This window comes from Lactuca saligna, chromosome 9 (assembly GCF_052625555.1).
Source record: "Lactuca saligna cultivar CGN05327 chromosome 9, ASM5262555v1, whole genome shotgun sequence".
In the NCBI taxonomy this organism is placed as follows: domain Eukaryota; kingdom Viridiplantae; phylum Streptophyta; class Magnoliopsida; order Asterales; family Asteraceae; genus Lactuca; species Lactuca saligna.
This window is the reverse complement of record NC_136425.1, coordinates 1665621-1680006: the sequence shown is the minus strand read 5'-3', so window position 1 is coordinate 1680006 and position 14386 is coordinate 1665621. Positions and strand designations below refer to the sequence as shown.

Genomic DNA, 14386 nt, shown 5'->3' with positions numbered 1-14386 from the left:
CAAAGTTATGGCATGTAAAGAAAGTTAATATGAAATATTCTATCATTGTTCGTTTTAGTGTATTAATATAACTTTTAGCCTTTTTAGATTGTTTTTGTTTTTTTCTTTTTGTTTTGTTTTGTTTTGTTTTTTTGTTTTTTGTTTTTTGTTTTCATAACATAATTTACTAATAATTAACAAAATAGCAAAATAGAATAACAATTTACGATCAGCAGCGGAACACAAACATTGAAAGTAAGGGGGCCGTAATCAAAGACTTTAAAACATAGCTATATAAACAAGTTAATTCGGTTTAAAACTATAGCATATCAAGACAAACATTTTTAATATCGGTTATCAAAAACACCATAAAACTATTTTCATCCAAAAAACATCCTTAGCGGGTTTTGATGTTTTTGTATATAGATGTTTTCTTTGTAGAAACACATCACTAGTAAATTGTTTTTTCATGTTGCTATATATTATATAGCAAAGTTAACTAATAATTAACAAACAAACAAAATAAAATAACAAATAACATAGTCTAACAAACAGCTTTTTACTTTCTATAGGAAGATGATAATGACAACATTAAAATCTTGAAAAGCTAACATATAATTTTTTTTTATCTTAAAAACAATATTAAATTGTCTAAAACCATAGATATCATTCTAGCAAAATAAACAAAAATAATGTATATTTATTGATTGTAGTTATTTCACTCTGCATACATAAATTATAAATAAACATTTTAGTGGTATTTTTATTGTTATCAGATTTTTTATTTGCTCTCAATAATAATAAATAGGGAATTAAAGTAATATATTGTTTCGTATTTTGCAGCTTAACTTTTTCATATCTGATATCTCCCTATATGCATTGATTGTAAATACCCTTTGGTATTTACAATATTTTTCATTTGTATTTGAGAAACGGAAAGATAGAGAGAGAAAAAGACAGATTGTCTACATACGTTTAGTCAGGCGGAGGAGACGGAAGAGAAAGCGGTAACCGGCGGAGCACACAGCGGAATTTAGTGATGAGTACTCCGACGACTTCTCGGAGAGTAGAGAGCGTATACGGAAGAGGATATCAATCCGACGACTTCTAGGAGAGGAGAGAGAATATATGGAGGAGGAGATCAATCCGACGACCGGTAGAGAGGAGAGAAAGAATTCCGGTGTTCTTCTTCTGGTTAGGTTTGAGAACTTTTTTTCCGTCGGCGGCAATAATTTTATAGGGTTTATTTTTTTCTTAAATTCAAAGCTTCAAAATTTGAATTAAAAGATTGTAAATTCGATTAGATATTTCTTTTATATAGTTTCCTTACTTTGATTTCAAAGAAGGTTAATTTTAATTTTGTTAGTGATTTTTTAAACTTTTGGATGATGAGTGATTTAGTTTCTTGCATATCGTTTGATAACTAAATTCCGCGTATACACTACTGAACTTAAAAACGGAGGGGCAATTACTAATTGATTATTTTATTACTAAATTACCGTACGTATCGGTATTAGAAATCCAAAAACTAAGAGCATCCGCCACTGTTTACGATTATATATTGAAACAATTTATAAAATTTGCAATTATACGCTTAGTGACTATTTACAAATACTATGATCAAGTAATATAAAAAACTAGCAATTAACGTACAATCAATAATTATATAAAAATTAGTATGAACATTTAAGAAGGATTTTAGCTTTGGTAGGTGTTGTGTGTCTACGCCAGTGGAGGTAGGCATTGCCAAAGGTTGTTGGCTACAATTGATATGATATAATTGCAGGTTGTATAGTATGATTAATTTTGAGGTTTATATGAATGAAGACGTCGTGGATCATATCGTTTTTGCTTTGGCTAAAAAGAAGGCTGCAAAAGCTATATATATGCAGAAGGAAGTAAAGGATTTTCATTGGCCTTGTAGATGAATTGATAGTTATCATAGAGTGGAATGAGGTAGCTGGAGATTTGATCTTTAAAATTCTTCTTTGATCAGGTTAGTAATCATGCTTTAGACGGTGAGGGGCAGGGGGTTAGCCGGAGAAGTAGGTGGCAGGTCCATTAAGGACATTTCTAACCCACCTTCAAATGTTATTTTTTTTCTTTCATTTTCTCTCTCATTCTTCTCAAAACCTATCTCATTTCTTCTCAAACCCCGGATATGGAATAACACTATTTATTTCTTCAAATATAGGGATGAAGTTTTAGTTGTCGAGTTTAATCCCTGTTTTATACATTTCTAATTTATCTTATCTATTAATTTTAAGGGTTTACGTCATTTTTGGTCACTTAACTTTTGGTTTTGTACTCATTTGGTCACTTAACTCTTTTTATGTTTTAAAAGGTCATCAAACTTTTGATTTTGTATCAATTTAGTCACTTAACTTTTGGTTTGGTCACTTAACTTTTAAATTTGTGCTCATTTAGTCACCTAACTTTTAAAATTGTGCTTATTTAGTCATTAAACTTTTGAAAAAATTTAAAAGTTTAGTGACTAAATGAGCACAATTTTAAAAGTTAGGTGACTAAATGTGACCAAACCAAAAGTTAAGTGACTAAATGAGCACAAAGCGAAAAGTTTGATGACCTTTTAAAACTTAAATATAGTTAAGTGACAAAATGAGCACAAAACCAAAAGTTAAATGACCAAAAATGACATAAACCCTAATTTTAATTTAAATATAATATTTTGTTATATAAAAATTATATTAAATAATCATAAATTTATTTTTATTTATCGAATTCATATAAAAATTTAAATACATATTAAAATCATGAAATACGATATAGTATTTACAAAAGCATGTATAATATTTATTTTTATAAATGTATGTATAATATTATTTATAAGTGTATTAAAAATATAATCTATTTTATTTAATATTATTGTAATGAAAAAAATATAGATTATATATTTGTTAAAACTAAATTAGTAGAATGAATGTATTTGACAATTTATGTAAGTTGGAAGAATGAACTATACTAGGAATATATTTTTGGGGGATAAAATAAGATAAAAATGGAGTAGGGTTGAAGATGAAATACTATTTACCCCATCTTTTACTCCATTTTTGGAGAGAAAAATAGAGATGAGTTGGAGATGGACTTGGGGATGAGCAAAAACCGCACCACAACTAAAATTAATCGCAAAACCCGCATAAATCGTAACCGATAAACCACAATCGCAAAAAAAAAAAAAAAAAAAAAAAAACAATGGTGAGGTTTTCTGTTTTTCAAAAATTGCAAATTTGCGGTGTGGTGTGGTGCGGTTATTAGTTTTCAAAAACTGCCAAAAAACCACACCACACTGCATATATTATATATAATTTTTTTACTAATTATTAGAGCATCCACAATGCATTATTTAATGAGAGAGTTGAATGAGGTAATATACCTAGTTGACATTCGATGAATTAAATTCTATCATTGTGGGATGCCATGTTGGCATTCAATGGATATGGAGTTCAATGACCATTGAACTATTCAATGGGAAAAGGGAACCTTTTAACTATTAAATATATATTCCATTGACCTATATTGAGTTTAATGTAAAGTTGTATAGTACGTAAAATGATTATGTGTCAATCCATTAAACTCTACTAAGTTTAATGCATTGTGGATGCCCTAAGGACATTTAAATATTAAAAATAATACAAGTTTCATGGATGAAAGAATGATAAAATTCTAGAAGACAAAAATGTTGGGTTTTTCTTATGTTTAACTTTTGAAAATGGTGAAATTTGACAATTTTAAGATATTTATTGTTAATTACTAGTGATTTGACGTTTTTAAGATATTAGTTGTTTTTAATTTAAGTTAATTGTCTTATACATTATAGTTTTTTTTATTATTACAAGTAATATGTTAAACTCTTAAAATTGTTTGAAATGTAAACTGCAGTTAAAAACCACACAAAATAACCGCACAAAATTCATGCAGTCAATAACCGAAAAAAAAAAACAAAACCGCACCACAAAAATAACCACCTAACCGCACCGCAAAAATAACTGTGTCAAGCGGTTTTGAAAATAGATTAACCGTATTTGCTTTTAGTGGTGAAGTTTTGGCTAATAATCGTACCGAACCACACCGTACTCACCTCTAGATGGTCTAAGTATGTACCCTAATAAATGAAAATGTTTTTACCACTTGTCATTTCTCAAGATTTTTTCCACATGTGATTATGTGAGATTTTTGAATTACTTAAATTACACATGTTATTATGTGGTATTTTTATTTTTTTGTTAAAAAATTTAATCAATTCTACTAATTAATACATCTATTATATATATATATATATATATATATATATATATATATATATATATATATATATATATATATATATATATTAAATTAAATGTGTAAATCAACCCTATAATTAATGAAACATTTATTATTTAAGATAAATATATTTTTCTCTATAAAATGAATATAATAATAAATAGTATGTTTTTTCTACCACTAAAAATGTTTATTATGATTTTTTTTACGTAATTAGCGTAATGAAATATTATAAAACAATATTGTCAAAATTGAGATATAATAAAATATATTTTGTTAAACTTTAAAATGAAGTAGACATTAAAAATATTTAATGTTTAGATCTTGATATAAAACTTTTATTTTTAATAAATGAGTATAGTACACGTCACAAACCCAATTTAGTCATTTAATCTATTTTTGTAATTTACTCTTAAAAAGTTAAAAGTATGGTAGCCTACTTAATCTTTCAATTTTTTTTTCAACCTACGTAAAGGAGAGAAAGGAGTGAACGATAGACATGAAAAGAGATCAGTTGGAACTTACAAGTCTAGATCTGGTGAACGGCGTTGTAGAGAGATGGAGAGCACCGACAAAAGAAGGGAGTTGCAGAAAACGCACCGGTGACAGACTGTCCGGGGTTTCTCCTAGGATTTGCAGGTCGCTCAACGTCTTCTTCTTGGATTTACAAGTTTAGATCCGACGTAGTAGACAAATGGAGCACCAACATCAAAAGGGAGTTGTAGAAAATGCACCGGAGACAGACAACCAAAGGTTTCTTCTCGGATTTGTAGGTCGGTGTTTTCTGGTGACAAGGTCGACGGAGATTAGCACTCCGGCAGTGACAGTGTTTACCGGTGAGAAACTATTTTTTTCTAGCAGAGTGATGATTTAATCTTGAGTTTTGTATATTCTTAAGAATTGAGTTAAAAGATTTGATAGTAGAATAATTTTCTGGTAATTTTATAGAATTTTTGTTTTGTAGTTTATTAGAAGGAGGTGATTCGTAACAATTTTTTTTCCATTAACAAAAGATTGTGAATTAAAATATTAGAATCCTAATTTTGTTATAATTGATTTTATTGTTCCAATATTTCCAATGGAATCTGTTAGTTATCAATTTGCTTTCCTTTTTTGTTAGGCTACATATGAAATACTATCAAATAAGAATGAGTTTTTTGTTTTTTAGATAATTTTTGAAATTACATATGCAAATATTATTAATGGGAGGCCAAAAAGTTTGTCAACAAATAAAATCATTCAATCAATATTTTATATATACTACTAGTACTTAGGAGGTAAAAAATCCACATAATTGGTAAGAAACTGGTGATAAGTAACATAAGACTAAATCTTGTTTCCTTTTCTTAAAACAAGTTACGAAAATAACTCTTCTATTTTGGAAAAAAATCATCAAAATAAAAGGACATGATTTCAATTAGAGAAACAGATTATAAAACATAGACAAATACGAATGGATATTTCTGTAACTAGGTAACGAATGTATGTTAATTCTGAAACAGTTATGTATATAGAGAAAAATATTTCTTCATTTAAAAGAAATGCTCTTTAAAATAATAATTATTTTTTAGTAAGTAGGAATATTTCTTTTAAAGTTGAATAAACGAAGGACATGACATGTAAGATTAGAATGCTTATTTCAGTTTCGTTGTTTTTGGTAAATTATCTTTGATAATTAGAAACAGAATCACAACTTTTTCTTACTTTTTAGAATAGATTCAATCTGTTGAATGAATCTTGTTTATTTATTTTCAAATTTTAATTCTTTAAAATAAACTTGTTAGTTTGGTTTGAAGGAATTGAATGAATGTAACTTGGTTACTCCGCTGGACATGTGTTCGTGATTGAGAACAAATAAGCACACACAAACATGCATAATAATATATGAGTGTTTCTTGTGTTTCGTCCACTTTTCATCCATGATAAATATCATGAGAATACTATTTTTTACTAATTATATAATCTTTTATGCAATCTCATTGCATGAATAAGCCATCTCTTGATTTCACTTAAAAAAAAACCTTTGACGAGTATAGATTTTATTATAGGCACCACTTATATATATATATATATATATATATATATATATATATATATATATATATATATATATATATATATATATCAAATGAAAACACTTAAAAGGTTGAAAACGCAAGAATAAATCTAGACAATTTAAATATTTAAATCTAATACTATTATCAGACGGACTATTTATGTAAATTCTGAAATTTATTGGTATGTTTATTTAACGCCTTATCGCCTCCCTCATCTACACACCACTACACACCACCAGAGCACCATGTGCTCTATGATCATCTAAAAAAGCAAAACAAATGAGAGAGTACACGAGGATTCAGAGTGAGATTGAGAAGGAGGAGGGTGATGTAGCGGTGTTGGAGGCATGTTGGCGGCGATATAGGTGATGCTACGGCGGTATTAGGACTGCACACCGAGTGTGACCCTGGTGGTCTGAAGGTGTGATTATTATTCTTTTTTATATTTTTTTCTTCTAGTTCATGTTTCGAAAAAAGATGGATAATGCTAATGGTACGTTTTTGATTATGTATACATGAGATTTGATTTTCATATGCCAATTTTGTTGAAACGATTCTGTTTTAATGAAGATCAAATCGGTTCTGTGGAAATGGAGAACGATGAAGAGATTGATGAGGAAGAGGTGATTTGCAGAATATATTTGGTATTTATTTGAATCCCAAAAATTTTGTATAACATATCTCATGTGAGATCTTCATCTTTATCGACACACCGCCAGAAATTGAGAATCAGTATCTCTGATTAATTTGGATTCTAGTAATTCCATATGTTGTATATCTTGATACCATCATCATAAGTGTCACTCACAACCAGAAGGGAGTGGAATTAGCATCTCGACGTTATCGCTGGAAGACATTTATCTTGTTTTAGAAACATAGTTTACTGGGTTATATAAAATCATGGATTCAGGTTGCAGTTGAAGTGGGAAATTGATAATGAAGAACATCAAGGATAATAACTTTAATTCATCTACAAATTTTAATTTTCATTTGGTACATCATGAGGATTTGGTCGATTTTATCCCCATACTTGTTCAATCATGCAAAATAGATTCATCTTCTTCTTCCTTGCTAATTTTTCCCTAATTTTCGAGGTTTTCCCTTACATGTATGTAACTAGAAAGTGGAATGTTTATGCTTGGAATGTTTGAGTCCCTAGTTTTTGAGTAATAATAAATGATTAAAGGTGTAGTTTTCTAGTTTTTTGCCCTAATCTTTTAGTGACTATAAATGATTCGGTTGTTAGTTTTCCCTAATACACTTACATAATCTTAAATGATTATGTAAATAGTTTTCAAGTTTCTTTCTGTAATTTTCGATTTAACTCCATACACTTACTTAAATCATAAATGATTAAGTATGTATACATTTATACAACTTCCATTACCATCACATAACGGGTTACATAAACATAAAGCTTGATATTTTTGAGTTTTCCCCAAGTGACTTTTCTGTAATCATAATTGATTATGTTTGTAAACAACATAAAGGTATTATGATAGCTGGATTTGCGAGGTAGCATACTTGGGTATTTGAAAAATCAAAGTCGATATTGGTTGGGACTTTTTAAGCATTGTTACAGCCATTACCAATATAAGAAATATATTTACCTTTTTTTATGAGTAAATTGCTGAAAACAACAATGAAATTTACATTTATACCAAATTAGGCAACATAGACATGAACATCTTCGCATTAATTTATTTTCTTAGTTTCAAATTTATCTTCAGTTCGATTTTTTAATGGAAAATTGTGACATTTGAAACCTTTTAGTTGGAAGTGTTTTGGAAATGTAAGATAATGATTGCTATTATGATCAAAGCTTATGAACATATTAAGAATTGGGGATTCAACTTGTAAATGGCCTAATAGTTATATAATTTAGTTATTCTTCACTTATGATTATTAAAACAACAGCCGTATATTCACTCATGATTCTTTTGTCAACTGTGTTATTATATAAAATATATTAATCACCATTTTAATCATTTATTAATAAATAAATGGGAACTATCAATCATTCTTTTATTTCTATATATCTATCAAAATTACTGTAAAATATATATTTTTTCTGGTGAAATATGTAATATCCAATTACAAATTTATTGCTAATTCGTTTATGATTAATATGGCGATGAAAGAAACACTAAAAACGCTAGCTAGTTATGATTGGAAGCAAGCATAATGTTAGAAATAAACGCCTTCGTGATTGTTGGCTGTGAAAATTTGAAATTTTGATTAGATACACAGACAATTTAATGTTGTAAGGTTCATCTACTAAATTGTAATATTTACCTACTACATAACATCCATGTAAAAATCAAAATAATTACAAAAATACTTTATAATCATAAATGAATAGCTAATAAAAAAAACCCAACTAATGTAATAAGAAATATACCACCCACATTATTCTTATCAGTAATGTGTGTACATTCATTTTTATTCTTAAAAATCTTAAATATTTGCATCTAAACCAATTATTATAACTTACATTCCTTCTACGTTATTTTTTCATTCATGATCATAAATAAGAAGTTGGTTTTACATCAAAATACCCATCAATTTTAATAACTCATTCACATTGGGTATTCATTTGTTATTAAACATGTTAATCGATTTTATAGATAACAAACCATTTGGCTGATAAATTTTTGCATTACGACTATTCGTCGATGAATATTGGTTGATTAAATTAACCTAATGAATGATAAATGCTGATGAAAACTGTAAATACTTAAGCACATGTATTCACCGATGAATTTTTGGTAGACTACAAAACATGTCACAAACATAGGAATTCAACAACTAGGTTAATGTATTCGACTGTTACCATTTGATTGATCATCCCATTCATCAATTGTAAAAGAATTAAGAAATTGAAATTAAGGATTACTTTGTCTATCGTTCGTTTTCGTATTTGCACGGCTACTATTCAATTGCGATTAAGAAGTATACTTCAGAAAGAAAACATTATTTACTTCAACATTAATCAATTGGAAATGGTGATTTCTTCTTTGAAACGTGAAATCGATAAAGAATATGGTGTGTGGAATTGTGATATCTATAATCATGGAAACTGAGATTATATCCCATGATTATATCAACAATTTAATTATCCTGTGCTAATTCATAATTAATTAGATTGTAAAAAGCTTCCCATGATTTTCGGAATTAATTATTTACTTTCCAATTATCCATATTTAATTAAATTGTAAAATACCTCTAATACCCTTATAAAATGATTGGTCCACGACTGTTCTCGCGTTCTCAACCTTTTAGGTGTTCTCATTTGATCATTTCCATATATATATATATATATATATATATATATATATATATATATATATATATATATATATATATATATATATATATATATATATATATATATATATATATATATATATCCTAACTAGGTTATAACTTGTGTTTACTTTTGACAAAGTAAACAACATTCAAACTTTAAAAAGCATAATATTAATTATAGATTTGCAAACAATTATTTTTAAAGATAGTTACATTTTTTTGTCTGTAACTGTATAATCTTTAATTTAAATTAATATGTAAAAATGTTTGAGATAGGATCAACATTCTTTATATCTAGATTTTTGACAAAATGATTATGTGGTACAACAAAATATAAAATTTATAAAATTGAAAAAACATACCCAATCAAAAGGTGAAACATTATATGTTTTTGTGTACACTTTAGTTCTAAAACCACTCAGTTAGAGAACAGTCTTGAAAATATAATGACATTTTTGCTTTTGTGAGTAACATACACACGTCATTATTTACCTGTATAATGCAAACACTTTACTACACACATACATGGATATGCTCATATACACATATTGTTGTATATACATATACACCCACAAACAAAAACACGTACAATATTTCTTGTCTTATGACATTGTACTTTCAAAGTACATTGCTTAATACAAAAAATTAATTGAAAATAAAATAAGAAAAAGAAATGAAAGTAAAATTCTATATTAGAAAAATAATCAAATGAATGTACATTGCTATTTCTTACATTTAGCTCATCCATGGGCTAAATGAAAATAATAAGAATGCCTTACATTTTGTTTGTCCAATCAGGGGCTAAACTTGATGGATATTGCATATGCCTGTTTATCTAACTTGATTGTCATGTTACATACCACTATTGAATAATTAAACATCGATGTGAGAATTGCCATCTTTAGTGAGAGATTGTACAACCGCCCTTTCCCATATATGTCAACATTTGAAAAGAATAATGGCTGCAATATAAACCTAAGAATCAACATTCATTAATAGGTTCAAATTACAATATACTCGCATAAGTTATAATATAAAGAACCGCATGCATGTCAAATCTAAAAATTCATGGGCCATTAATTCCTACATGATGATCCTTCATTATGTCACATCTATCTTTTTTTGCCATCAACAACACCATCAATAATGAGAATAAGTGAGATGAATACAATCACCTGTCTTACCAACCATATCAAATCTCTCGACAATCAACATAGAGAAATTAACAAAAAGCAAACAATTACACAAACTAAACCTAACTCTAATACTATTAGCAGTTTTACGTTTGAATGTTTAAATACAAAAGGCAGAGCAATTAGTAAAAACCAATAAATTTCACAAACTAGCCCTAATTTGCTAATTTTAACAAACAATTAAACATTAATTGTATATTGAAAGTTATATATTGATTTATAATTTAACAACTACAAACTTACAGTTAGTAATTACCTGAGTCAGTCAACAAATACACAAGTACTTTATTTGTGACTGAGAGTTGAGTGCTTACAAGTCCTACTGTGAGTGAATAAGTCAAGATTGGGAATTGAAAATATTGAAATAGAAAGTCAGAATAAACCAGAAAAGTAGTGGAAGAGTAACTCCTAAAAGAAATAATTTATTCAAAGTCCATACCTAATGAGGACATGAGGATGATGAGAAAAAGGACAACAAAGGTGCCATGTTTGAGCATGGAAGCTCATTTCTATTGGCTGAGCTCAATGGAAAGGGAAGTTGTTGCGTTGGATGTAACGTCCCAAAAATCATAGTAAAAATTTTCATTTTTAAAACCCTTTAATAATCCATAAACCATATAGAAACATTGTTATCAACATAGTCAATTAGAGTATCCCAAAATCACCAATCAACAAAATATCCAAGGATGATGTGCACAATCATGCCTTTGCATTGCCCCGATCATTTGATGTATCTGAAACCATAAAATCAAAATGTAAGACAAAGCTTAGTGAGTTCCCCCAAAAGCACCACACACAACCAAACAAATAACAATAATAAAAATAAAACAAATAAATAGATAAATATATTACACAAAATAATTAGTCAAACAAGGAAAATTTCCACAACGATAACCATACAACTTTTTTAGAAAGGTAATAAAGACTCGATCCAACAAAATTTTGACTTAAAGGGCCATTATTAAGCTTCCTTTATCCGAGATATCCGCCCCTTAGCATAGTCTATAAAAGAGATACAAACAAGATCAGGAAAATCACAACAAATAACAAAACATAGAGAAATGCCTCGACTCATTGAAGTTATGAAGATGGATTCCAAGCTTCATGTTTACCAAGAACAGAAGAGATCCGACCAAGCAATCTTTGTAACCATCGAGTTATAAGGTTTGAATCTTTGTAACCTTCGAGTTATGAGAGTCACCAAGACAATGCTCGAAGGTTCCATTCATTGTGAATCGTGATAGAAGTGATGAGGACCATTGTCTTGACAAGGTGTTCTTTGAATCTCTAATGGGAAGATGTGAGGTAGTGGAAGCGTCTACTAAAAATAGTGATGCCATGCTACCTAGCTTCACATTATCCCATTGCAACATAAATAGACCGTATAAAGGAGCAAGAGGAGTGACCATAACAACAAGTTTAGACATAATTCTTTTCTTTTCTTGTGTCAATCATAATACACTTCATGTCGCACAGTCTAACCATCGACTTCATATTATAAGGAGTCAGTGATAAAGGACAGATGGATAGTCAATTTTAACAAGACCTTGAAACAAAGAGAAGAAAATCTTTGACAAGCTGGTCTTTTCTTTGAAGAGAATGAAGTGCTCATCAACGTTATAATGAAGAAGGAAGATCTTGATATAAGATAAATGGAAGAGAAGATAACTTATTGTGATAATTTGATGTGCGCATACAATGTGTAATCCTTTGGTAACACAAGCTAAAAGTTTGTATTTGTAGTTTTTATGAGAGATGTAAGTAAATAATATTGGCAAAGAACATATTTTTGTGATTTTTGAGAATTTTATAAGTTTTAGATTCAATATAATAGTATAGAATTTTTAAGACAATATATATATATATATATATATATATATATATATATATATATATATATATATATATATATATATATATATATATATATATAAAGAAACAAAAACCCTTGGGACATAGAAGGCATGCCCAGTTCATCAGTGAGAAAGGTAGCTTTCTGATCTATAATAGGCTTCATGAAGACATCGGTGTCAAGTATACTAAATGTCACAACAACATTTCTTAGTGTGGAATTCATTGATAAAGATTATTAGACTTTTTCTTTTTAGCCCTTTACCAACAAAATACATTTCTCTATCTAGCACAAAAGTTGGTTTTTCAATCATTTCTTGCGTGATTTGCAACTTTGAATCAAATAAAATTATGATGAAGATGGTTTCTTATGGCAGATCGTATTTCATCGAACAAAGAGATCTTGATTGCAGTAGAGAATTTTGGATAAAAGGAAGAAGGAATTACATCTTGAATGTATTAGAAAACCTGCTATGATACTAGTTGAAGGTTCGATTAATCGGATACAAACAAGTATATACACAAGGAAAAACAAAAGAACAGAGAACAGTAATTATAAAAGATTGGTTTTCACTAAGAAAAAAGTTCTCACAAAGACAACGGTACACAAAGCAGACAAATACGATCACTAAGATACATTAGGGTTTGGCCCTAATACATGACTATATACAATTACAATAAATAGAATTCCCTTTATTTTAGGGATGTGATCTAATCTTCATATAGTGTGATCCTAATCACTAAGATTGTAGATCAGATATCTATATTTTAGGGATGTGATCTAATCTTCATATAGTGTGATCCTAATCACTAAGATTATAGATCAGATATCTATTCTATAAATACAAAGCTATATATAATTACAATATATCTAAATGACTAATAAACAAAGGAATCAGACTATATACAAAAGACCATGCTTTTGCTGAGACAATGTAGATGCTGGCACTAATGTTGGTGTTGGTGTTGGTGCTGGTGAAAATGTTGGTGGACAACGTATGAAAGATGATTGACTCATCAGATCCTAAGGTGTGACATTATAGAGTTGTAATACACGTATCCTCAAGTATGATTTCTATTAATTATTTTTGTGATTGATGTGATTTGGGTGTCCTACGCAAGGCGTAGGTTAAAAAGTCCATGCGAGGGTTTAATGTCCTATGCAAGATGTAAAAGCATCTATGTAGGGCGTCTGAGTGCAACTTCCAAAACCTAATTGAGTGGTTATGAGCCAAATTTAAAGGATTTAATATGTTATGGCCTTCCCATATTCAACCTTCATCCCCATTTGCAGTCATCTCGAAATCCTAACCATCTTGTGAGAGTTTTGAAGCTTTAGTGTGTTTCTTTGCGTGTTTTGTGGAGAAAGAGTCCATTGAAGAAGATCTTTGGATTCCATAACTTATAGATCTAGACTTTTCACTTAATCAATCTTCACTAGGAGGCATAAAGCTTGGATCTCGATGTTCCTTTTGATTGATCTAATTAGCTCATGGGTTTTTATGCTTTTTGTCTCTTAACCTTGCTCTTTATGGGTATGAGGTACTCCAGAACTTATGAGTGTCATTTCTAGATGTTTTTTGAGCATATTGAGTCATAAAAATGGGAGCTTGGTCACTCCCATCCATCCATGCATGAGCTCTTGAGCATTAGAGTGTGCTTTGGACTTAGGGTGTGGTATTATGCTCCTTTAAGCTAGATAATGGTGTAAAG

At 29.0% G+C, this 14386-nt stretch overlaps 1 long non-coding RNA gene across 1 annotated transcript; it reads left to right on the top strand.

The window, feature by feature from the left end:
* The first annotated feature begins 6437 nt into the window (after positions 1-6437).
* On the top strand, positions 6438-7519 carry LOC145016846 (uncharacterized). The gene is made up of 2 exons (XR_013666305.1): positions 6438-6741; positions 6891-7519. It is a non-coding gene; the product is annotated as an uncharacterized LOC145016846 (long non-coding RNA).
* Positions 7520-14386: the final 6867 nt, after the last annotated feature.